We start from the raw sequence: 26,178 nt of genomic DNA on the forward strand, positions 1-26,178 counted from the left end.
AAGGGCCATCCTGGGCATGATGCAGCAACAACCTAGACTCTGGACAACGTTCTCTAAACTAGTATGAGTGAATCATCTGTCCCCAAGGCGACACAGACCATCCTCCTGTGGGTGGGGTTGGTGTCTTCTATTTTCTGAAGGGAATGGAAGTTCTTACTGTCAATCATTCTGTAACAGGCGTTAACACTGGGGCAGTCCATGAAAATTGAAGAAGGCAACTCCTGGACTCTACTGGAGAGCGGGCATTTCCATTCCCTTTGAGGCCAGGGCCATTCAACTTTACAAGTGGGCATTTCTAGAAGTGGTTTTAAGTTATTTTCTATTACGTTTCTCTTCTGTAACACCTAAATTTCAGTAAATTCTTCTCAACCACACAGCCTGTTCTCAGCTGCACATTGGGAGTTTAGGGAAGGGCTATCCCAAGAACTGGAGGGAAAGGCCAAGGGATGAGCAGTGTCTTGTCCCAAAAGGTGGAGTGGTGATATCACTAGTGGTCACCGAGGGAGGACCCGGGGGAATCATCAAATTGGTTGTGTCACATGGGCAGCAGCAGGCACAGCATGGTTGTACACAGTGGAGGCCAGAGCAGAATGAGTCTGTTTCTGAGCACGTATGAGACCAACCTCTGAAAAACTCTCATAAGCTGCTGAGGAACACTTTCTGGCAACCACTGTCATGCATCACTTAATGACGGGGATACATTCTGAGAAATGTGTCATTAGGCGATTTCGTTCTTGTGCAAACACGATAGAGTGTACTTACAGTAACCTAGATGGTATAATCTACTACACATCTAGGCTCTATGGTATTAATCTTACGGGATCACCATCACATATGCAGTCTGTCATTGCCCTAAACTCCATTATGTGGTGCATGACTGTACACTGTTGGAACTCAAGCTAGCATAATTGGACATTAAAAGTGAAGGATAAAGAAAACTAAAAAGGTGATCTTATTTTGTAGCCTTGGGCAAATAAGGGCTGCCTGGGTTAATAGTTTATATGCAAATGTGTAAACGTCTGGGGAAAAAAAAGACTAGAAGGAACTACACCAAAATGTTAACTAACTGGGTCAATTCTTGTTGTGGGATTATTAGAGATTTTTATTTTCTTTTGTATACTTTCCACATTTTTGCAAAATTTCTACCATAATAATCAGAACCAATGTTACTTTGAAAAATGGCCTTCTTTAGTGTAATGTGTAGATATCAGAAAGGTTGAAGTTCCCCAAACTTTCCTGTCTCATCCTGCCTGCTTCTGAGATTGTCCATCTCTTCCTAGAGAGTCTAGATTCTGTATTCACAGTGATATCATTTCTCTTTCTCATTTCTTTAATCTCTTCTCAAATATCCTTTTCCATGCTGCCACCCTTAGGTTCTTCCAAGAAAAGTTACAATTTAATAGAGGTCTAAGCTAAAGAAATACACCTGTAATCAGTGAGAATCCAGTCAACGGCCAAAAAGCAGGAAGGTTATTTCGGGTTTTCGGCTTTTCCCAGAAACTAAGAAATCATTTCATCCACACAGGCCCCTGGATAGAATAGATTGTTTTAAAACTTTATCACGTATAAAGCCGGATTCATTGAACCTTTTTTGGGAGGTTAGGACTGCAAAGGGCTTGATGGGTGGCTGGGAGAAGCTTCCATCCTCAGGTACTCCTGCGTAGGGCTGCTTTGTAACAGCAACATACACAGACCGACAACCACCAGCTTGCATCTGGAGAGTCTGGCAGCTACAGCTGGCACAGAGCACCGTGCCTTTTCCTTCAGGGCCCTCGGCAGAAGGAAATGATTGGTAAGTCCCCAAATTCTAACAGAAACGAATGAGTCCATCCTTCATTTTCCCTGTCACAAAGCCCATATATGAATACTAGTGAACTCGAGGAAAGCGGCACAAAAAGTGAAGGGAAGAGTATAGATAGGGGAAGTCACTTCCTGAAGACAAACTGCCTACTTCATAACTTGACCGAGGAGAAAGTTATCAAGCACACAGCACGGATGCTACTGCTTTCCGCTCCTGTGCAAAAGGCAGCCTTCATCAGTCAACCACAGGCTATCTCTCCCCACACCCAGGGCAGCCTGACGGCCCTTCTCAACACATTGCTGCAGAGCCAGTGCCAACTGACTGGAGTCGGCATTGGAAAGGACAGCCCTCTGCCATGTCCAGCCTAGGGCAAACATTCTCCCTCAACTGTAGTTACCCTCAAATTAAGGACTCTCAAAAAGAGGCAGATATGCAAGCAGGAAGTGTATGACTATGGGAAGCCAGGCAGCATCCCCAACGTCAGGCTCAGGCAAAGAGCTGAATCTGAGACAACACACAGACAGAGGGGGATAAGGCCACCTTCATGGGGCAATTCATAAACTCCAGGCAGTTTGCATCTAATAAGCCCAGTATATCCACTTCCCAACCCTGAGAGATGAACAGTATTGACTTCATTTTATAGAGAAATAAACTGAGGTTCAGAAAGTTTGTGTCATGATTCAAGGAGCAGTGCTGTTGGGGATTTGAAGCCAAGTCAGTCTGTTTGGAAAACTCATGTACTTTCAATGACACTAAATAGCAAGCATCTAAAAGATAAAAATACCGTGATTCACTGGGCTCATGAATAGATCCATCTTGCCCCAAACCACATAATCTTGAAAAGACTGCACTGTCTAAGGCTCGGGCCCAAGATAAGAGATCATTGGACTGTTCAGCACTCCAAAGTGCATTGCCTCATCCCAAGCAAAGAATAGAGTTTAATCCTTCAAAGAGGAATCCTTATCTGCACATGGTTAGATGGAGATTTTTAGCAGCTACTTCAGTCTTACCTTAATCACTCCAGCTACTATCTGTTAAGCCTCTCTCTTACTCACTAAATATTTCATATGTGAAGTAATGGAATGCAGAGCTATGGGCTGTGTACTATTCTTTTGGTTTCCATTTAAATTTACAGCTTGTCTGTATGAAAAGAGTCCCGGGGTGCTAACTAAGCTAGTAATTATACTGTCCATCAATTAGTTTGCATTTCGGCACAATGTCCATGTCTCCTTTCCACTCCTTCATAACAAAGAGCTGTTTAACTCAACACATACACACACACGTGCTTTCTCCCAGGCATTTTTACTGAGTTACAGAGTGTGTGTCACCCAGATGCGCCTGCCACAATACTTCAGTTATACTGCAAAAATTACCAGAAACATACTTACACTAGTAAACTCCCACAGCTGGGACCAGTTTTTCACTACGAGACTATTTTTTCACCACCCTACTATAGAACTAATTATCCTGTTGCCTTGTTACATTCCACTCCACGCTTAAAATTTGCAAGCTAGGGAATCCTTGTTTGACAGTTTTCCAGGGGAAATCACTTCTATGGAATCTTCATTTCTGAATGTAGAAACCCTTTGTGTATTTTTTAGATGATTGTGATGAGAAGGAACAAGGAGCTGGAAGTGGTACAAATGTAGAGTTGCCAGATAAAATACAAGATGCCCAGTTAAACTTGAATTTCAAATAAACAATATATATATATATTTTAGTGTAAATATGTCCCATGCAATATCAGGACATATACTGAAAAACTATTCATGTTTGTCTACAATTCAAATTTCTCTGGCTGTTCTGTATTTTTATTGGCTAAAGCTGGCAACCCTGTGCAGACAGAGAAAAAGGAAGGGGGATGAGATTCACACGTGTTGCACATACTTGAAGGCTGATATAATAGTGCAATCTATTTGAATAAATGCCCTAAATAGGCATAAGCTGCCTACCTCTACTTTAATATATGCATTGTGATTTTTAAAGTAGAGAAAGAAAAGAAAAGAAAAGATTTGGGGAAAGGAATGAACATACTTCAAAGGCCACGGAAGTTATGGGACTTTTCATGAGATTCTAGGAATCCCCAGTCTTATGACCATCAGTCTGCCAGAAGATCCAACGTGGAAATAGGACTCCTCTGACAATATGGAAGATTAAGGAAAACACTTTTCCAGTTCATACTGGTTATGTAGCTGTAGCAATTTTTCTAAGTTGATCTTCATTTTTTGAATAAAACCTAGTATGCTATTATAAGTCCTACCTAATGTGTCCTCATAACCACTAATGACAAGCATCTGAACTAAATCATTAATAAATTTGTTGTTGAAGGCTACCAACTATACAGTATTGTGCTCAGAATTAAGGTAATAGAATGAAAAAGATAGTTTGCATCCAAAAAATATGAGAGAGAGAGAGACAAAAACAACTATAAGAGCACAAAATACATGTGTTGTATGAAAGCATGAATAAAGCACTAAGTAAGCAGCCAACTGAAGGTGGGAATGGGCCAAACCTTCATCAAGGTGAAATCTGACCTAATCTTGAAGGAAGGGTATGATTTCACTACACAGGCAGTGAACAGCAGATACTCCAGGGTTATGAACAAAGACAGAAGGAGTGAAACCGCATCACAGTCCAAGAAGCACAGAGTAGCACAGTGGATGGAGAGTTTGGTAGCTGAGAAAGTTGGAGAAGGAATAGCTAAGAGTCACATTATAGAGGAATTTTAATGCTAAGATTACATATTTTGGCAATAATAAGTTATCAAAGATTTCCTAGGGTAAGAATTGTCATAAGATCTGTTTCATAGAAAGATTGCAGTAGAAAATAACTTGAAAGCTAGCCTGCAGAGTTTGGAGATCAGGACACTAGCTTAGGAGTATATTGACTCTCCAAGAGGCATGTTTATACCAAAGAAGAAGCAACGGGAAAGGGAGCCATTTAAGAAGACTGACCATGGCTGGTCAGAAAGGTAGACCAATAAGAGGAAAACGGGAGTCACAGAAGTCAGTGAAAAAAGGACGTTATCCAAGAAATGAGAGCTTTCAAGTAGGCAACTCTCAAGAAGAAGCAATTGGATTCAGCAATAAAGCACCTCCGGCAGAATTTTCAGAGAGCAATTTTAGGTCAGTGTTAAGGGCAAGGGCTTGGTTACAGAGCAGCAAATGGCAGTGTTCCTGCTTCCAGCAACATAACTGATAAAACACAGCAAACACCCTTTTAAATGCATATCTCACTTGAAAGGACAGGGAAAGTTGTAAGAGCTAAAAAAATCCAACCAAATAAACAAAAAAGGAAGCAGACAACTAGAGAGGAAAGAAAATGCTGGATCAGTGACTATGCTGATGGAATTTTCCACTCCAAGGACCTAGAACCACTGGGGGAGAAGGACACAAAGCTGTCACGAGGTGGGGAGTTGGAACTTAGATGCCTTCCAAACCCAAGACTTTTGAAATAACTGGTATTCCATAAAATGGTGGATGAGAAAAAAAAATTCTACTCACCCACAAAGGAATATAATATGGAAATGTATAATATCAGCTTCAGCTCATGTTAGGAAAACAAAACCTCCCCCATCACCCCTGGCTATGAGTAGCCAGATAAAATCTAGGACAACTATAATACTAAAAAAATTATTTATTATTTCTCTGAAAATAAAGTTTAACTGGGTGTCCTGTATTTTGATTTCCTAAATCTGTCAAATGAAACTTCCCACTCCTCCCTCACAACTAAGAATTTTTAAATACACGCCTATTCCATGTGAGCTTGGAGCTCAAATTTATACGAACATCAGAGTTTGGAAAACCACAAGTCAAAATGCTAACTGAATGTTGTTGTGATTTGGGAGCATCCCAGATTGCACAGCAGAAGTAAATACAGAGAAATAAATTCCTACCCAGACCTCGCAGGATTGCCACAGATAAAGAGCAGTCAGTAAGTTCTCAGTTCAAAATTATATCTAAGGAAACAAGTGGACAAGGAAAAGAGTTTGCAGAAATAAAAAACACTTCAAATATCAGAATTCGCAAGAGATAACAAAACATAAAAAAGCAATTTTGAAAGAGAATCAAATTGGACTTATAGAAATTAAAATATAATCATTGAAACAACCGAAATATAATTATTGAAATTAAAAATCCATTGAGTGATTTAAAAAGCAAATTGACATAATAGGAAAGAGAGAATTAATGAGCTAGAATATAGATTTTTAGAAGTTTATAGAATGTAGCGAATAGAGCCAGCGAGATGAAAAATATGAAAAAGAGTTTTAAGGGAAGTGGAAAATAACATGAGATTTCACATATATCTAATTGGAGTTCCAGAAGGAGACAATATTTGAAAATATAATGACCAAAACATGTCCTTGATGAAAATCATGAATTTTCAGGTTCAGGAAGTACAGAACTTTAAAAGAAAAATGTGGTTTTATTTATAATCCACACCCAAACATATCATAACAATACTACAGATCACCAAAGATAAACAGGACCTTAAAAGCAGCCAGAGAGAAAGTACCTTCAAAAAAAATATTAGCATGACATCTACAAAAAATTAAAATTAGAATGATAGCAGATCTTTCAGGAAGCCACGAGAAAATAAGTTCAACTTACAATTTTGTACCTAGCTAAATCCCTACTCAAGAATGAAGTCAAAGAAATGTATTTCCTAACAAACAAAAATTTTAGTTTGTCAAGAACAGACTTTCACTAAAAGAATACAGAGAGTCCGAAATGAATGATGAGCAAAGCAATTGTTAAATATATAGGTATTGGTGGTAAAAACAATACAGTAGTGTTGAATTAAGGAAGTACAAAAACAAGAGAACTAAAATATGGTACAACAATAAAGAGTTCAAATGAGATTTTTTTCACAAAGGAAGAGAGAGTTATTAGATTAAGTTAAGAATGCATATAGAATTTTAAGGGCAACTAGTAAGAAATAACAAATAGTCTTTTTACAATAGCCTTTTGAAAAATGAATTAAAACAAAACTCAAAGTAATTGAGAATTAGATAGCTCCTAGAAGCTAGACAATAACTATAGATGCCATTACATCCAAAAGTTAAAATTCTGTTAACCGAAGACGATTAAAAAGTTTGTTTTTAAGTCAAAAGTATAACAAACAAAGCAGCCATAGAGTGGGAGAAGCATTTGCAACATATAGACCCATACAGAGGAAGCATCTAGAACACAAGATGTCTACAAGTTAGAAAGAAAAAGATAAAATTCACAGAAAAAATATGGCAAAAAGATAGGAAAAAGCAATTCATAAAAGAGGAAACATAAATGATCAACAGATATAAGATAACCTGTTCAATCTTAATCATAATCAAAACACCTCTCTGAGGTAGCATCTTATACTACCTGTCAAATCATCAAAAATTAATAAATCGGACAATATCAATTGTTGGAGAGGATGTGGAGCAATGTGAACCCATGTATTACTGGTTGAAATATAAGTTGGGTCATTCATTTGAAGAACAAATGGCAACCTCCAGTGAATCTGACGAGGCATAAACCCTACAATTCAGCAATTCCACTCCTAGATATACACCCTTAAAAACTCTTGCACACGTCCACAAGGAGACATGACCATGGCAACATTATTTGTAAAAAGAAAAACTTGGTTTGCAGTGACAAGTGACAATGAATAAGGAGCTGTCTCTAAACTGCCTGGTAAGAAGCTAACTGGACCCCTAGCTTCCTCCCAGTAGGAGGGGCTGCACTTCATACAATGAAATTTCATACAATGGAACACCATCATTATGGATGAATCTCACAACACAGTAAGGAATGAAAATACTGAAAGACCAAGTTACAGAAGAACACATACAGTGTGACACAATTTGTATAGAGATTAAAACTATGGAAAACAATATGACATCGTGATTAGGCATGAATACATATTTAGTACTACTATGAAGAATGATATGGAAGTGATAATTACCAAATCCAAATTCGAGATAGTGGTTGCATCATTGCATATTTGGAAGAAGTGAGATGCAACTGGAGTATCACAGAAGCATCAAATTTTATTGTAAAGTCTTATTGTTAAGCCGAGTGGTGATACACGGGTCTTCAATGTGTTCTTCTATACAATTTCTTGCCTTAAATGTTTCACAATAAATGTTTCCCATGAATGGGTATGCAGTAAGGAAGCAGAGTTGGCACATATCACTCTTGTAAAGGAGGAAATTCACAAGAATTGAGGAAGGTTTCTCTTAGGTTAGGGAGACATGGGGCCCCTTGGAGGCCACCCAGATGGGATTCAAAAGGAAGAGAGACGTTCTCCAGAATGTCCTGAAGTCTTTCTACAGCACTGAGATGCTTATAAATAAAATTATATCTTCATTGGCCTACGGAGGTGAACCATATAATAGTTTCCTTTTAATTAATCAAGCAAACTTCCTCACAACAAATATTCATTTTGCCTATCTTGTAATATACTAAACAACTCCCATACACAGTAGCACTTTATTTTCAAATAAACCACTTTCTAGATTGCCTATGCAAATGTCAAAATTTAGGCTGGAATTGCACTGATATTCATTACACACTCCTAGTCTCATATAGTAGCTCTATTAGTATTTGCCCAGTGAACAAACAAATGGAATGAGAGAAAATCTCTTAAAGAATTAATGTGTGCTTAAATGGCTCAAATTCATGTTGATTGCATCCAAAACACAACTTTCAACAAATACTATGATCCACTATAAGTCAATCATTATGCTAGACGCTAGGGATGTGAACATAGTTAAATTGCTCCCTAAGAATCCATGCCAAATTTGCATCATAACTTTTATTACCTCTGATGGAAATTAATCCTCCATTCTCTTATGCCCTTTTTGAAAACAAGGATTTTGCTCAATTTCTCTCTTTATCCTACTCTGCAAATAGCCATAGATACAGGTAGATTAAGGTGACAGTTAAATTATAGAGTCAAATAGAAGTTCTTTGTAGGTTCTCTGGTGTTTGGGGACCTTTTGCAATTGTCAGCATCTCTGTTCATACAGACGTCAGAGATCTGTCTTAGCTGTGAGAGCAGCAAATGTTGGCAACAAGATGTTTCTCTGCTTTCTCATAGGTTCCAATTATTCTCTTTCTTTCTACTCTCATGTTGAAGTTATTTTTCTCCCTCCAACCAATATTTTAAGAGATAATTTTATTTTAAAAGATATATTATTTTTACCTTTCTCAACCGTCAAGTGGCTTCATCCACAGCTGGATCTGGCTCTGCGTTTCCTGGCCACCAAGGTTGAGGTTCTTGAAATTTGGTCTATAATCCTAGCCCATTGTAGGAGGCCAGTCAAGAGCTGAGAAGACTCTGGAAATAGAATTTCTGGAGCAGGCCAGAGTCAGGCACCAATTGCCCTGTCCATGGCCATCCCCTGCTTCTGCCTGTCTGTGCTGGGCACCAACAGAGCGTGAGATGATGGAGACAAGCACGTGGGCACAGCCTCCTGCCAGGGCAGGAACCAGCCCTCAGGCCATGGCCCAAGAGTCTGCTCTGGGAGGCCGTGGTTTGTCCAGTTCAACCAGCTCAACCTGAGGGAACCCCATGCCTCAGCACGTAGGGACTAGAGGGGGTGGCAGGACTTCAGCAAGTCAGATGTCTACTTAGCAGAGCCACTTGAGTTTCAACTCTTCTAGAGCAGGATCACCATCAATGGCCACTGGCATGTAAATGGAAAATCTATTATAGCAAGATGTCCTTCTCCAGTTTATGATCAACACATCTGTCCTGGTTAAACCCTCATTAGCAGATCAACCCAAGTTATATTTCACCATTTTACCAGGATGAACAGATAGAAACCCTTGTCTTCAGAATTAAGCAGTCTCTGCCTGTTTTTTCTGCTGCAACAGCTAAAGGAAAGTGTGAATCAGTCAACCAGAGGAGAGGGGAAGGAAAATGTGGTCGATACACCCTAAAAAAAGGAGGCTGGGGAGTTGAAATATTTATAACTAGAGCATGGTCTTCACAGAGTGAGGCTAATATGCTTCACAAACAGGCAGAACTGTAAAAATCCAAAATCAAGATACCCATGGCATTTCATATTGCCCCTGAAATATTGACAGGAAACACTACCTTCAGAGCAACTTTTATAAAGCTGAGATAAGGTAGTGAGAAATCCAGCTGCTGAGGAACTGGATTCCTGGCTTCCAACAGTGGTGGGTCCATTCATTTATAGCAGTAAATAAATGTTATGAAAGCTCGTGTAGAAACCATTATCTAAATAGCTAAATATGAAAGGCTTGCATTATGGCCAAGCATGCATTTCTGGCAGAGGAAATACAAGTTTGTTCACAACGTCTTTTTTTAGGTTACTTTGAGGAAGAATGTCATCATTGGAATACTGCAAACCATAGCAAGTTTTTTTCTTTCTTTCTTTTTTCTTTACGGAATAAGAAATGACATCAGTTTACATGTCATCTGAGAAGAAAGGAATTTATTTTGTTGAAAGGCATCCAGATCTTGCTCTCTTTGGGAGGCTTTGTAACTGAAACAAACTTTATCATTGTTAATTGTTTGCCCATTTATGGGATTCGTAGCTAAATAAAAGTTTGTCTCATCAAGTCTGTACATTTATACATATTTCATTGGCCTAGTAATTTTACCAGTGTTATACACCCATGACAATCTTAAGGAAATGCTAACATTTAAAGCCTCATTTTTCTAAACTCAATAAGAAAAAGCCAAGAAGAAGAAGAGAAACTTTAAGCCATATTTTTTTCCAATGTATATAGAAAGAATATCTAAAATTCTTCAGCCCACCCTACAACTCCTCCCTGCCTTGCAAACTTTCTCTTCCTCCCATGTTTCCTATAGTGATAAATGGTTTTCAGCCATTTCTCCAAGCCAGGATCCCAAGAATGATCCTTGATTCCTCTCTTCCTAGCTCCTTCCTCCATTTGACATCCAGGCTGTTGCTTTAATGTTTTAATCATTCTCAAATATATCTCCACTGCCTCTGTCTCTGTTCAGCCGTTTGACATCTTTCACCTAAATTAATCCAATAATTTCCCAATCTCCCCACCTTAAATCTTGCTGTCTACAATCTTTCCATCCAACTCCACTATCCCATTCCAAATCATTGTGAGGATCCCCCAGCCATGTAGATGAAGACCGAAAGCCTCCATGTGATACCCAAAGCCCTTGGGAGGCTTTCTCCCTCCATCTTCTTCACCTGATTCTCCCATTCCCATTCTATATGCCAACCACAGAGAAAAAATTAGAGTTCTGGAGAGCACCATGCTCTCTCACCTCTAAGCCTTCACAACTTTGGCTTCCTCTGCCCAGAAAACCCTTCCCCCCTCCTTCCCCACCCCTGCCTTAAACCCTTACCTGTTGAACTCCCACCTGTCTCTTGGGACTCAACTCTGGCATTACGTCCACATGGAAGACTTCTCTGACATGCTTCTGCCCCTAAACCTTGGTTAAGTGCCCTCTGTGTGCTCTCTGGGTACTAAGTGCTTAAACATGTTTGTGGAATGAATCAATTACCCTAAAAAGCCCATGAAACATCTGATGTGACCATGCTCATTTGCTTGACATCTCATGAACATGCTGTGTACATGCCCATCTCCACACCTGTGCCCACATTGTTCACTCACCTTGGGATGGTTTCCTTCTTCTTCAGGAAAGATTTCTCTGAACATTTCAACCGTAGGCAATATTTCTGACCTCTGAGTTCATGGCACATTTTGCATATGTTTCTCATTTGGCCTTTTACACAGTGCTGGTGATATCATTTATATTTCAAGTTTGGAGCTGTTTAACTTTTTATGGATATACATCTAGTCCTCCTGCCAATTATACTTTAAGCAACTTAAAAATGGACAAGATACTACTTTGTATTCCTCTTCTTTCTCCTCCAAATTCACATTGTTCAGCACAGTGTACATAACAATCAACACATATCATTTAACATTTATTATAAGATTAGCACAAGACTAATAAATGAAGAGAAGACTATACTATGTCACAAATATGTTCCATTTTCAAAAGAATAAATTATTTCAAATGAGATCATAAACAATATGAGAAATTCATCACCATGAACATAATTTATGATATGCTGGCATGTGAATGTCAAGCCTTGGGAAGCAGCAGCTGCAATGGAAACTCCAATTATTGTGCCAACGTTTAAACGCACTCAGATGTAGGACAAGCCAGATGTCAATCAAAAGTGGAAGAAAAACAAGATGTACACTCTCCAAAACAATTTGTATGTATATTTAATCAAAGAGCTCACGGACCATATGGCAACAGTTAAAGCAAAAGAAAATTAAAGGAAACATTAAAAAATACAAAACGCTAAATGTCAGAAGTAAATCAAACATATCATTAACACAATAACTGTAAGTGGGTTAAACTCCCCTAATAACCATCTCACACTCACTGTAAACAAAATCCAATTATACGCCTCCTTAGAAGAGACAGACATTAAACAAAAAGGCCTGTTCATCCAACAAACTGCTTTTTGTAGGGTATCTACTATATACTGACACCGTGCTAAGTGACACAAAGTTTAAATGTTAAAAGATAGAGATACACAGAGCAAACACAAACAAAAAGGAAGTAAGAGTCACAATATTAACATTAAAGAAGCAGTGCTAAAGACAAGAAGCATTACATAAAACAAAAAATTGTTTTGTTTATTTGTGTGTCTGTTGATGAAGAATATAATCCACCAGAATCCTCACTGGAAGGGATAAATATACCTATCCATCTTATAGAGTTGCTGCAAGTGTTAAGTAAGAAAATTCATCTAAAACACCTAGCTCAATGCCTGCCACATGCTACAGGCTCCAAAACTATTGGTTGTTTTTAGTATTTGTATTAGTAACAGTAGTATTAACAAGATATCACAGTCACTGATATTCTTGCTGCAGATAACAGCATCAAAGTATATAAAGAAAAGTATTGGAAATACAAGGAGAAATTTACAGAATCACAATAAGAGGGTAATGAATAGGTTTTACCACACTTCTCTTTGTTCTTGAAACAAGTGATGAAAAAATGGTAACAGGCTCTAAATAATAATGACTGATTATATGCGCTGTTTTGTATGTGTGTATGTATGCATGTGTACATATGCATTTTTGTATATTCTACAAATGACCTACAGAAAAATATACTTTCTTTTCCATCATTCATGGAATATTTACCAAAGTTGATTATTTATTTCATCAAAATAAAAACAACAATGGGCGGAGCAAAAGATAGGAATTATTCTCTGATATCTGCAAGAAAACTGGAAATAAATTATGGAACAGTAGCAAAGAAAACAAGACAAAAACCTGAGAAGTTATATTCTCCTAAATAGCTCTCAGATGAAAAAGAATAGCAAAACTAACATTATAGAATAATTAAAAATGATGATATTGAAACACAACATAGAAAAATTGAGAGACAGTCAAAACTGTACTCAGAGGTAAACCAAAATCTTTAAATGATTTCATTATTCAAAAAATTAAGAATAAATAATAAGTGACCAAATCTTTATGTTCTAAAAAGTAGAAATACAAACTTAGAAAAAGTATAGGAAGATTAATATGATTGAAGCAGAAAATAATTTTAAAAACAGGAAATGTAAACAGTTTGAAAATAAACTCCATATCTGACTTCCATAAGAACAATAAAAATAAAGCCATGATAAGACTATGAAGAAAAAAGAAAAATCACAAATATCCACAAATAGAAATTATAAAGTGGATATGAGTATGTATATATAGATAGATCTCTCTCTCTCCATAAATATACACACATACACAAACATATATAGAGATACAAATATATATCTATGTTTCTATACATATAGAAAGAGACATCTATATCTCACAAAGCATACTTTATACTTAGCCTAATAATTTTGAAGGTCTCAATAATCTAGATGCAAGCTTCTTTTGAAAAAGAATTATTAAAATTAACTGAATAAAAATAGGAAAACTGGATAGATAAATTAAAGAAGAACTTGAGGGAAAATGTCTAAAAATTCTTTTTTAAATAGCCGTTCCATTGTCACACAAAACTAAATTCAAGGAAAAGATAATTTCCATGCAGTGATAATAATATCATCATCCCCATCTTTATCATCATCTTAAAAATAGAGACCTTTTTTAATGCTTACAATGAGCTGGCAGCTGTAACAAGGACTTTGCCTATATAATCTCATTTAGTCTCACAGACATCTATATGCTAGGCGCTCGTGTTTACATTTTATAGGTGAGGAAACCGCTGCTTAGACAAGTTGAATAACTCCACCAAGGTTATAAAACTGGAAAGCGAAAATCGGAATTTGAACCAAGGTCTGTGTATGTCCCCAAAGCCCATGGGCACAATGACTGTCCCTCACTGTCTTGTCTATTTAAATAGTTACTAAAACAAAGAAAAAGATCAACGCCTTCCCAATTAATTTTGTGAAACTTGCATAAACCTGATAGCAAAATTTGATGAAGCTAGCAAATCATAAAAAAGGAAAACTACGAAAGGTGGTGATAATGATGATTATTTGTGAATTCTTAAGTAAAAGAGCAACAAATCAAGACCCTCAGTTTAAAAAAGAAAGAACCATAAACAAGAATTGTTTGCTATGATTTAATCTATCACAACACTAGATCATGAAGATAAGTTAATATACATCTAGATGGATACTAAAAAGACAATTGTGAAATTCAGCATCTATTCCTGATTTTTGCTAATTCAAAGTGAATCAGAAATAGGAGGGTACTTGCATAATATGGTAAAGAAGTTCTATCTAAACTAATAGCCAAACATGGTAAATAATAAAACATGAGCATCATCCCTCTTTGCATCAAGGACAATACGAGGATATATCAACCAAACAGTTCTAGTCAACACAATGAGAACAGAAAAAGAAAAAAAGGAGATATATAAATATTGGGGGGAAATTAACTTTTTCAGACCTTATTTCTTTGCTTGGGAAGGTAAAGGAAAATAAGTCAATCAAGTTTGGTAATTCCACACTCCAGGGGGTGAATGATACAAATGCTTTAAACAGAATTGAGGTAGACCATAAATCCATACTGTTTTGGTTATGAAGTTTCCTTTTTTAACCTCAAAAACTTTTACAAGCTTCCACGTGATAATTTTGTGCTTTTACCATTTGCTGATTCAGAAAATAGATTATGATTAAGCTTAGTATGAGTTCAGTAACATTTCAAAATGTTGTTGTAATTCATTAATTCATTATACTGCACATACGCACATATTACATACTTCTACATACTTTTGAAAAACAGTGGTACACAGAGAGCTGCTTGGCGTTCATATGAATTTATACACCCTTCTCAATAACTCTGCATCTCGCTCCCACTCATAGAAGTTCATAGCCCACAGGCAGGAGCAACTGCTGGAGACATCTTCAGAAATCAGGAGAAGGAGAAATCGGAGTGGGAGGGTATGGCCTGAAGGAGTCGGTCTCCTGATCTGACAAGTCTGCAAGATTAGTCAGGAATGGCTTAGTGACTCACTGTTTTAAAAAGCTGTGAAGGGCACCTGATAAGCACATAAAAGTTTGGTTCCTTTATTTACATAATAAAGCAGAAGGGCTGTGATTCACCATATAATTCTTAATTAGGAAAGACAGATAGGGAAAACCAAGTTCTCAAACGTTAAGAGAAAGATACATATGTATCACCTATTCAATATAGGGAATGGTAATCACAAGGCAAGAGAAGAGGGTACAGGGAGTTTAGGCAGACAGCTATTCACTCTTTAAGAAAGGAGAACACAAAGTTCATAGACATAATTTCCCACTGCCTCCCGAAGTAGTCATGTACGTACACGCAGAAAGATGTACAAATAAAATATCAAGTAATGACAATTAAATGGAAAGCAGCAACTTATCGATGGAGAAGTCATCCGTTAAAAGCTTTTCCATTCAAAATGGATGTGGGCCAGAAATTGGTTCTTCATTCCTCCCTGTAGTATGCATTCTTGGTAGCTACTTCCAGAACATTGCCAACACCATTACACATTTGCTTTATATAGCTTTCAAGTTGTTCTGCAGTTTCCCTCTGGCCAAAGAACTTTCTAAAAACTACTCAGGGAATAAGTAGCACAGACAGGTTGTCTCCCAGGCTTGGAATCCATTGCCTGAGCAGTTTCTATCTAAATTCCTGTTGCTTCCAGTACAGTTGGAGTGGCTAGCGATCTCAGCTAATTATTTTATCCCTGAGTTGACTACATAAGGATGAACTGGTGACCTGCATTCAATTCTCTTCATATCATTGGTCACCACTCACACTGAGACTTTTTAATCCAGGTAGACCTATGGACAAGTCAGACCCTGGCCCTTATTTACTGGCAAAAAAGTTTACCTTGCCTCTCTGGACTCAGTCTCCCGATCAGTAATAGGCAAAGAACATTATCACGTGGAATTTTCACAGTAATGAGTTTAAAGTACCTGGTTTACATCAGGCTTTGTCAGGGCGAGTTTCCTCACTTCTCCCCTCCTGCTCTTGTGTACCCAATATTCCCAATTTTAGTGATTAGTCCGTGGCCCATCCTCTGGCTGCAACATGAGTCCAGCTCTGGTCTTAAGGCTTTAAAATGAATTTTAACATTAGAGACTGCCTTGGGAAAGCATTTTATCACGTCCTTCAAGACTCAAAACTCAACGTAATCTTTCCTCCTCTATTCTCTCCTGTACCCTGCCAACAACTGGAACCTGCGCCTTCGATTCAAAGCATATTAAAGAATGTATTGCCAAGCTGCTCTGTAATTGTTCTCAGATACATGCCCCATTTCAAATAAATGGTAAGGTTCTTAAAAATAAAAACAATGCTTTCTACTCCTTTGCTCCCTACAATGAAGCCCAGTTTACTTCCCCATTTATAGTGGGCACTCGAGAGACACTTGTTCACCCCCCACCACTTTCATGAAACCAGGGAATTTTTCAAAAACAAACATGAGTCTATCTGATTTATCAAACGCATTTCAAATGACCTTTAAAGGTAATACTATTACAACATCACCTTTAATTCATCAATAAATTCAGATGGTTAAATAGTGGGCATAAATTTCTACAAATAATCTTTCTCTTAAAGCTGCAAAATATTTTAAAGACTCGATTTAAGTGAACTCGGCAACATCTAGCACCAGATCCTTCTGATTAGTTAGCTGTTGTCCAAACATCTAGTGGCAGGTATTGTATTCACTTTAGCAAATAGCACACTTTCACAAAAATCAACCTTTGTGTGGCCTTTATCTACAGAGAAAAGCAGAAAGCATAAGATCATAGACTTGAAAACCGAAAAAAAATTAAGATCAAGTGATCCAGCCCTCCACTTTCAAGGAAGTACGGTATTATATTATTATCATTCTACTGATCAAACAACCAAGACCCAGAGTATTTTGATTATTTTTCCAAGCTGAATGTTCAGGGCAGGGGAGGAGGCACAGTTCTCATGGTGACTAGACCTAAAGTTCTCCAGCCTTGGGGTCTGGCACTTCTTTAGCTACATTATATGAAAGCTTAAAAATTTCTCAAGTCTCTAGATTTAGGATTACCAAGATGATTAGACAAATAGTAGCCCCTATTCCCACCCTTTTCCCAATCCTGCATCTGAAGCACTGATGTCCTGCCTGTGCCACCAAAGGCTCCATGTCCATCCCTTTGGCTCTCCCTGAGCAGTAACCTTTCTGTAGATTCTGGGCCAATGTGGCTCATGTCCTACCTTTTCCTAATGTCCCACTGACTGCCATTTTTTGAAGACAGTGACTGTTTCATATTCACAAAACCATTCCAATGACTAGCACAATACCAGTTGTGTAGCAGGTACTTAAAAGTTTTCGAGTGACTGATGAGTGCCTCAGTAGTGCTGAGTTGCCACGAGGAGTAGTTTGGTCCATGAAATTGGTGAAAGAATCACCTGCCGTATTTTCCATCTTCTTTATCATACAGTTTTCTAAGTGGGCTCTTTTCAATACCCTAGAAGTGCCATAACCTTCAAGTGGGGTTGTGGGCTAGACTCACGTGTCACATAGCACAAGCACGAGGCTTGGCAATTCAACACCGTTACCACTCCAATTCAATCAAATCCACCTTCAGCTGAGAACTTTAACTGTAGGTAGACATAGACCACCATTCACTCAATCATTCAGCTCTTTCTCTGGGCTCAACTCCCACATTTCTAAATAAGGAAGTTATTTACTCTCACAGCTGGTGAGATCACAGCAAGCTTCAAAGAAATATTCTCCAGTTGCAGCACCATACTCAATATCTTACAGGTGATTACACTCTACTGTGAAATTATTCACTTTTCCCAGTTTGCAAGTTTCCATGCAAATACCTTTTAATGTCCTGGTGTAATCAATCAACGTAAACACACAGCACACATTTTTTTGATTTAGTTTCTCCTTTCTAATACTGTCTTAAGTAAGAAGGAAAACACTAGCCTAGGACCAGAGTGCAGTGTGGATGTCAAGAGAGAACAGAGCTCCATAGTTAGGAGAGGTTGTAGTTTCCACTCTACTGCTGATCACTCCCCATCAACTTTGCTTTACATACACACTGAGACCCAGCATGGGTCTGAGAGGGATTCGGAGGCTGACCTTAGTGGGGTGTCTCACTGATCCAGATTCTCAGGGTGTGGCCTTCCTTATGCCTGTTCTTTTTCCAAACCCGGGGAGGAACCTGATTACCAAAGGTCTGAGAAAGGTTCTTAAGTGTCATCCTTCAAGTCCTGGGTGAGACAAACAATGGTGCTAACAGGGAGAATTGCAGCTACCAAAACCAGGAGCGGGGGCTGGCCCCGTGGCCGAGTGGTTAAGTTCGCGCACTCCGCTGCAGGCGGCCCAGTGTTTCGTTGGTTCGAATCCTGGGCGCAGACATGGCACTGCTCATCAAACCACGCTGAGGCAGCGTCCCACATACCACAACTAGAAGGACCCACAACGAAGAATATACAACTATGTACCAGAGGGGCTTTGGGGAGAAAAAGGAAAAAAAAATAAAATCTTTAAAAAAAAAAAAAAAAACCAGGAGCGGCTGCTTAAACTCAGTAGAGAGAGATGTTGGCAGCGGGAAATCAGAGATCCCATTTGTGAGACAATGTGATTCTGATGCTCAGCTGAGCAGATGGAGGTCTGAAAGATACCTGGAGCCAAAAAGCTTGGAGAGGGTCAGCCTGTGCGTTCAAGGCCAGTGGGATGGGGCCAGAGACAACAGAGCTTAGTCACCACAAGTATTAATCTAGGCTCTGAGATTATAGCATTCACAGGGGCCCCTCAGCAGCCAAGTCTTCTCTAGTCTGTCAGATTTGCTGTTAGATATTTATTCTCATAAATTTTCTAAGTTCCTAATGTGTCTCCCTCCCCCAGTTCAAATGTAACATACACCTTAAAAGTAGGACGAGAAAGCATATCAAACATGTGCCAATGAAATGCATATGGATCTAGAGTCAAACAGACCTGAGTTCAAACTCTGCCACCTGTTAGTTATCTGACCTTGGACAAGTGATTCAACTTCGCAGAGCCTCAACTGCCCCATCTGCAAAATGGCCATTTTTTGAGAAGGAAATAAGGAAAGATGCACGAAACACCTGACACAACGGCAAACACTAATACTGTAGCTGTTGCTATGGTTTGCTGGTAGAACACAGCCTGGCACACAGTAGGTGTTCAGTAAGCAATAATGGACTCCTATCATCAGGATTCACATAGTTCTGAGAAATGGGACAGGGGACAGTTGCCTGGTGCATGAGGTCTGGAAAGTGGCCTCCAGGAGAGGGAAGAGAAGCCTAAAAGCGTCATGGGGAATAAAATAAAAGTTGTCCAAATTAAAATAAAAGTTACCAAGTGTAGGATCCTCTCCATCAGTCTGGACTCTGAGACAAAGAGGGTTTTACTTAAAGCTTCACAATGGAGATGTCTTTTATTTCTCCTTGGATTCAAATCCTGATAAACAAGAGATGTTTCCCCCACCCAATTTTCCCCTCACCACCACCACCATCACAAAACAACTTTGTCTCCCTGTGACATCAACACAACACACCTCATTGTGTACCCTGACCAGCTTCCCCTCCCCCACCTCCTCCATGTGCCTTAGTCAGTAGAAATGAGGCTGGCAGTACAGCTGCTGGTCAAGGGTATATGTGCTGGGGAAGAAAGAGAGGTGGCTGGCTACACGTTAGCCAACCATTAATGACCAACGTTGACAGTCCAAACCATCAAAACCCATTTTATTATTTTTTTACTCAATCAGGGGTAATGATTGCCATCTGAGAGGAAAACACCCTTAAGCGTTCAGGTTTTGTGAACTTTTTACAAATTAATGACTGCACATTTTATCTTTCCTAACTTTGGCCCTTTTCTCCTCCTGCTACTTATGAAAACTTTTATTTCCAAAGATGAACGGTAGACATCTACTTTCTCAGAAAAGTCAAGAAACATTAGAGGCAGCAGTTCCAACGGTGAGCAAAACTACAGCAAAACATGATACAACAACAAATTAATGGTTTCCATCATGTCTAGCAGCCTTCATCCTCAATGTATATGTGTAAAACAAGAACCTGATGTTACTTTGCAATGCAGCCACAGATACTTTTATTGTGAGCGGATCCCACGACCTCAGGGCTCTGGAAACCACGGAAAGTAGTGAAGGGAGCTAGGAGAGGCCGAGGGGAGAGGTCCTCAAAGCTCTGAGTCAGAGCTCTGCTATTTGGGGGGATTCCACTCATCTCCCTGGGGGTTAGTAAAGCAGAAAAGACAACCAGTTCTGGCTTCTGATGATAAACAAGGGAAAGAACCCAACACTCCACAGAATTTTGATGGATAAGAGAAGCCCTAAAAAGAACTACCTTAAGGAGTTGGAAAGTTCACAACGAAGGCAATATTAATAGAAATGGATGGGCTAGGCTAAAGCTATGACGTGGCCCACAGTCTCCCCCTAACAGAAGACTGTTTCATCCATCTCCAACCACCCTCACCCCCTCATTTGAATTAGGCTGATGTTGAAGGAGGTGAACACTCGCTGTGCATCCCCAACCGACGGTGGAGAAAGGGTCCTTAGGATCATTTTGGGCTGGATGGAAAATCAGATTTGAGATTACAAAATTGGCTATAGAGAATCCACATGTGAGTTATGAAGAATTGACTGTGGTCCCTGGGGTATCCTAGGAAGCATCAGCAATTTGAAAATATATCCTGTAAGCCCGTATTCAAGGTGCAACGAGAGATGCAAAGTAGTGGTGTATATAATATGGTTCCTAACCACAGGGAGATTATCATCTCATTAGGAAAATGTTTCACGTGAAATACTGAGAGTACTAAAAATAAGACAGACACAGTTTGTCTCTGTGACTCATCGACACAAAAAAAGCAATTTGAATAGCAGAGGGAAGACTGGTTTCTCTTCTGTCCTGGGAGTGGACATTTCCAGCAATCACTCCCCTTGTTATTTTGGAGGATTCCTCAATGTGTGTGATAAGGATGGGATGGAGTGACCCTCAGCCCCTGCCCACATAATGTGGGCATACAACTCAAGCTCAGCCAGCCAGCCAGATGCTCCTACCTGGTTCTGGATCTAAAGTTATGGATGCAAAGACTCAGAGACATAGGCTCACTCACGGTGTCTACAATGGGGTTCTGCAATGGCCGTGATGTCCTGGCCTTACTGCTTTTGCCCAAGACAGTCCCTGGCTTCTGGCTTCTGAGCCACTGGACTTGCCTCAGTTCCAGTCTATCTGCTAGTTCTCCAACCTCCTGTTGACTCTCCGAGCCCCTAACTGTGGCTCCTTAATCTTGCTATGACTGAAAATACTGACTTCTACGGCCATCCTACTTGTAGATAATTCCCTGTTTCTACTGTATTATTATTAACTTTTTAAAAATAAGAACTGTGCTTATTCATCTTTCCTATCCCTGGAGCTCTCCACACTGAGAGCTCCTCAGGAAGGGTATATTTAATTGAAAAAATTTAAAGGTATCAAATGATGGGTCCTCTTTTTGTGTGTGTGTTTGTTTTACCACAACCTGGCATATAGTAGATGCCCAGTTCAGTATTGCTGAAAGAATCTTGCCTTTGGAGTCCAACTAAATTCCACTTCTTACTTGGAATTCTTAGGGCCTTGGGCAAGTCATTTAACCTTCCTGAGCCTCAGTTTCCTCATTTACAAACAGGGACAGTAATTCCTACCTCATTAGACTACGGTGAAAATTAAATGAGACACTAAATTGAGAAATAATAGTCTTTTCAACAAATGGTGCTGAAACAACTGGATATCCACCTGTAAAAGAATGAAGTTGACTCCTATCTACCTGACATCATATAAAAAAATTACCTCAAAATGGATCACAGACCTAAATATAAGAGCTAAAACTCTAAGACTCTTAGAAGACACATGCAAGTAAGTCTTCATGACCTTAGATTAAGAAACAGATTTTTAGATGATAAAGAAAAGTAGAAGAAACAAACAAACAAAATAGACAAGTTGGACTTTATCCAAATTAAAAACTTTTGTGGATCAAAGGACACTATCAAAAAGAAAAAAAAAAAGATCAGCCATAGAATGGAGGAATATATTTACAAATTCATTTACAAATCTTTTATCTCGTAAGGGTCAGAATATACTAGGAGGTGTGGGGAGAATGGTGACTGCTAATAGGAAGAGGGTTCATTTTGGGGGTGATGAAAATGCTCTATAATTATATAGCAGTGATGGTTGCAAAAATCTGTGAATACACCACTGAATTGTTCTGTGAAAAATAATTTAAAAAATTATACTGTGAATATACCACTGTGAAAACCCACTGAACTATATCCTTGAAGTGGCATATGAATGACATCTCAATAAAGTTAGTAAAAATTAAATGAGACAGTGTATGCATGTAACCATTGTGTACAAATATACATGTAGTGAGTGATCAAAATATTTCAGATTTTGTTGCTTTTACTTATGATGATTGATCGATTAGGCAGAAAGTACTGGAGACAGAGCGACTAATGGAAGGGGCTTCAGGCTGGATCAATACAAGAATTCCTCCCACCCAGAGCCATCGGGCTGATGTGTTCTTTGTAAGAATCCTCTATATGTCTCACAGGAGCTATAACTTGGGTTCATATGTGTCTCACCCTTATTCTCACCTGTCCTCACTCTATCCATTGGCCCAAATTGTTCTGTCCTCCTTGGTCTTTATCTTTGGAGTCAAAATGCACTTAAAATGTTGTGAGGAAGTGCTCATTTTCCCCCCTTATGAGTTAGATTCTGACTTTCTCGTGGCCTCACCTCTCAGCATTTTCTCCTATTGCTTACTTAACGTAGAACGTATTTACCACAAAAATCTAATTCTTGATATTCAACTTCTTCATATAAATCAAGAGTTTGCTTGCTTTTGGGGGTTTTTTGGATCACTCATCTGTCTGTTTTTCATAAAAACATAGCCAAATGATTAGAGAGTATACCCCAGAACTACAACAGCGAGCGAGCGTCTCTGGGTGATGGGATTATGTGTAACTTTTCATCCTCTTCCATATACTGTGTGGTCTCTTCCAAATGTTGTACAAAGAATCATTATTTAAAACATGCTATCAATAGAAAAATGTTACATACTTAAATGTTATAAATTAGCCCCAAGATGGTTTATGAAGAGAATTATCTCCAAAGTCAAGATGACCTCAAAGATGTATCAGAATGTTCACTGGAGTAAACTTTGTGTGTGTGTGTGTGTGTGTGTGTGTGTGTGTGAGAGAGAGAGAGAGAGAGAGAGAGAGAGTCAGATTTGTGTACTTTTCGCATTTGTTGTGACCCTTCCTATGGAATTAAGAGGACATACGTCTTTGCCAGTTTCAGGTCAAGGCAGTGGTCAAACGTTTAATCCAGTTTTCAGATTTAATATGGTGATTTGTACCATTGCTCAGACATCACTTGACCTTTCCTTGGCACCTTCCGATTGGATTCTTGTAAGGCAAAGAAAACCTGAGTGATTTGTATCACCACACCACCACCCATACATTTACAGTCTTGCAAAAAATTCTAGTCTAGACAATAATTAAAGTCAGAAATGGAACTTAATTAAAGCATCTTTCGCAAGCCCCGAGGGCCAGTCCCTGGCGCTCACATACACACAGCCGTGTTTATGTAAACCATTCTTGGGTCCGCTTGGAGATATCCTCCTCCGAGGCACAACTTCCCTTCCAATCTCTTAGAAGGAATGTGAGAAAGAACCAGGGTCAGGAGTGGCCGGCTTAGGTGGGAGTGAAGAAGATGAAAGCAAGATGTTTTCCTAAATGTGTAAGGATAAATGTCAAGAATCACAGTGGTATAATTAAGACATCAAAGAAACTGAAACTGAGTTTGATTAGTCAGGAGCCTAGTAAACGCTTAGACAAAATATGCCCCAGAAATCACAAACCAGCAACTCCAGGGGCTTTGACAGCCTGCCGATATATTTTAGTCAGCCTGCAAAATATTATGTTTAAATTAATTCTAGCATTGAAAATGGGGAGATTTTACCTAAAAATCAAATTTCGAGCTTCTTTTAAATAATTCAAAAAATTAAACACAGAGCTAGCTCTTTTTTGGCAACAATAGCTGGTGGTGAGTAATAGCTGTATCCTTCCGACATTCAGCAGGACACGCCCTCCAGGTCACCCACCCACTCAGGAGTCCCGGCTGTCCCACCTCAGTGAAATCCAGCGGCAGTTCCATTGATTAGCACGCAATCGATTTTGTTTTTCTCACTCCCAGCAGGATTCCATTTTTATATCACCTGTGCAGTCTTCGCCAACATTTGGGTTTGAGGCCCTACCCACCTCCCTCTCACCCCCAAGCCCCTTTCCCCTGGCGGATGCCTTACCACCGTCATTCCTTTATCTAAAATTTTCCTTTCCTTTATGCTCACTGGTGCCTTGTTAGGAAACGAATCTGGGTTCAGCCTCAGGCATCTGAAGCTTCTGGGAGAAGAATAGAATGGGACGGTATAGAAAAACAACTGAGTGTGGAGTGAGTAAACAGATTCAAATCCTAGTAATAACTGGAACTAACATGGATTACCAGAAAAATGGGGGTTCAGAGCCCAGCTCCTGAGCGTTCTGCTTTGAGATCTTGAGCGATGTACTGGACCTCTCTGAAGCTCTTTTGTATCTGTAAAATGTAAATATTTGCTCTGCCTACCTCACAGGATTGTTGTGAAAACCGAAAAAGATATTCTAAGAAGGTGATAGGACTAAATCAAGTTAAGATAATTTGGGTTGGGGAGGCAGCTAAACTATTAAATTATTTTGGATGGGTTGGCAAAAATTACACCTTACCAAGTTTTCCAAATTCTCTCTCTGAAAAAGCAAATAGTATAATAATATGGTCCCTAATTTGTTTTTATCATTTACCCAAGTCCGTGGATTGTTTACTAAATGTGAGGAAGTGTTTTCAGTGTGTATATGACCTTTCTCTGTAACTCTTCAGAAGACCCAATAACTAAAAGTCTGTCTGCCACAGTGTCTACCGTACACACTATTACAGAAGTTTCCACACACAAGAATTTTTTAATTGGCTTATGACATAAATCTGTTATGTACAACATATACTTTGTGTGTGTGTGTTATTGGATGTAACTGGCCTTCTGATCTGTGACACCTAAAACAAGAGAGTATGGAGAACTTGGTCACAATACAAATAACTCTTTTAAATTATTTTTAAAACTTTTTTCTAAATATGAAAATAATAGATATTTATTACAAATAATTTGGCTATGACAGTAATTCCTGTTGTAGGTATTTGTTATAGATAAACACTGTTGATATTTGATACTGTTCCTTCCAGTCTTTTTTGTATGTAATTCTTTTTTTTTTTTTTTTTTGCTTTTTGGCGAGGAAGATTGGCCCTGAGCTAACATCTGTTGCCAATCTTCCTCTTTTTTTTTTCTTCCGCAAAGCCTCAGTGCATAGTTGTATATCCTAGTTGTAAGTCCTTCTAGTTTTTCTATGGGGGATGCCTCCACAGCTTGGCTTCATGAGCCATGTGTATGTCTGAGCCCAGGATCTGAACCGGCAACACTGGGCCACCAGAGTGGAGCACACAAGCTTAACCATTATGCCTTCCAGCTGGCCCCTGTAATTCTTTTTTATTTAGCATCATTTAATTGACCATTTTCAAAATCATTGTTTTAGGGGCTATATAATATTTCATCTCATGGATATAACATTTTATTTTTTTCATTACGATGGTGAATTGTGAAGCTGCATTTTACTGGTTATTATATTAATGTATATTAATTAAAAACAAATTCAGCAATACTAAAATGCATGATAAAGTAAAAATTATCTTCTCATTTTAGTGAAATTACTTTCAAACTTTTGTTTGCATGCAGACACATATACGTAGATAAAGACGTAGCTTTTTAAAAATGAGCTCATG

At 38.8% G+C, this 26,178-nt stretch overlaps 1 protein-coding gene across 2 annotated transcripts in view; it reads right to left on the bottom strand.

Annotated features, from left to right (window-relative positions):
* Positions 1 to 26,178, bottom strand: part of NCKAP5 (NCK associated protein 5) — a 916,311-nt gene that overhangs the window by 877,115 nt on the left and 13,018 nt on the right. Inside the window, exon 1 of one of the 2 annotated variants that reach the window (XM_046659633.1) lies at positions 8,990 to 9,176. The exons of the other annotated variant lie outside the window; for it this stretch is intronic. The gene's annotated coding sequence lies outside the window, so the exon portion shown is untranslated. Of the gene's footprint in view, positions 1 to 8,989; positions 9,177 to 26,178 lie in introns of those variants that run through there. 2 annotated transcript variants of the gene reach the window in all.

This window comes from Equus quagga, chromosome 4 (assembly GCF_021613505.1).
Source record: "Equus quagga isolate Etosha38 chromosome 4, UCLA_HA_Equagga_1.0, whole genome shotgun sequence".
In the NCBI taxonomy this organism is placed as follows: Eukaryota; Metazoa; Chordata; class Mammalia; order Perissodactyla; family Equidae; genus Equus; species Equus quagga.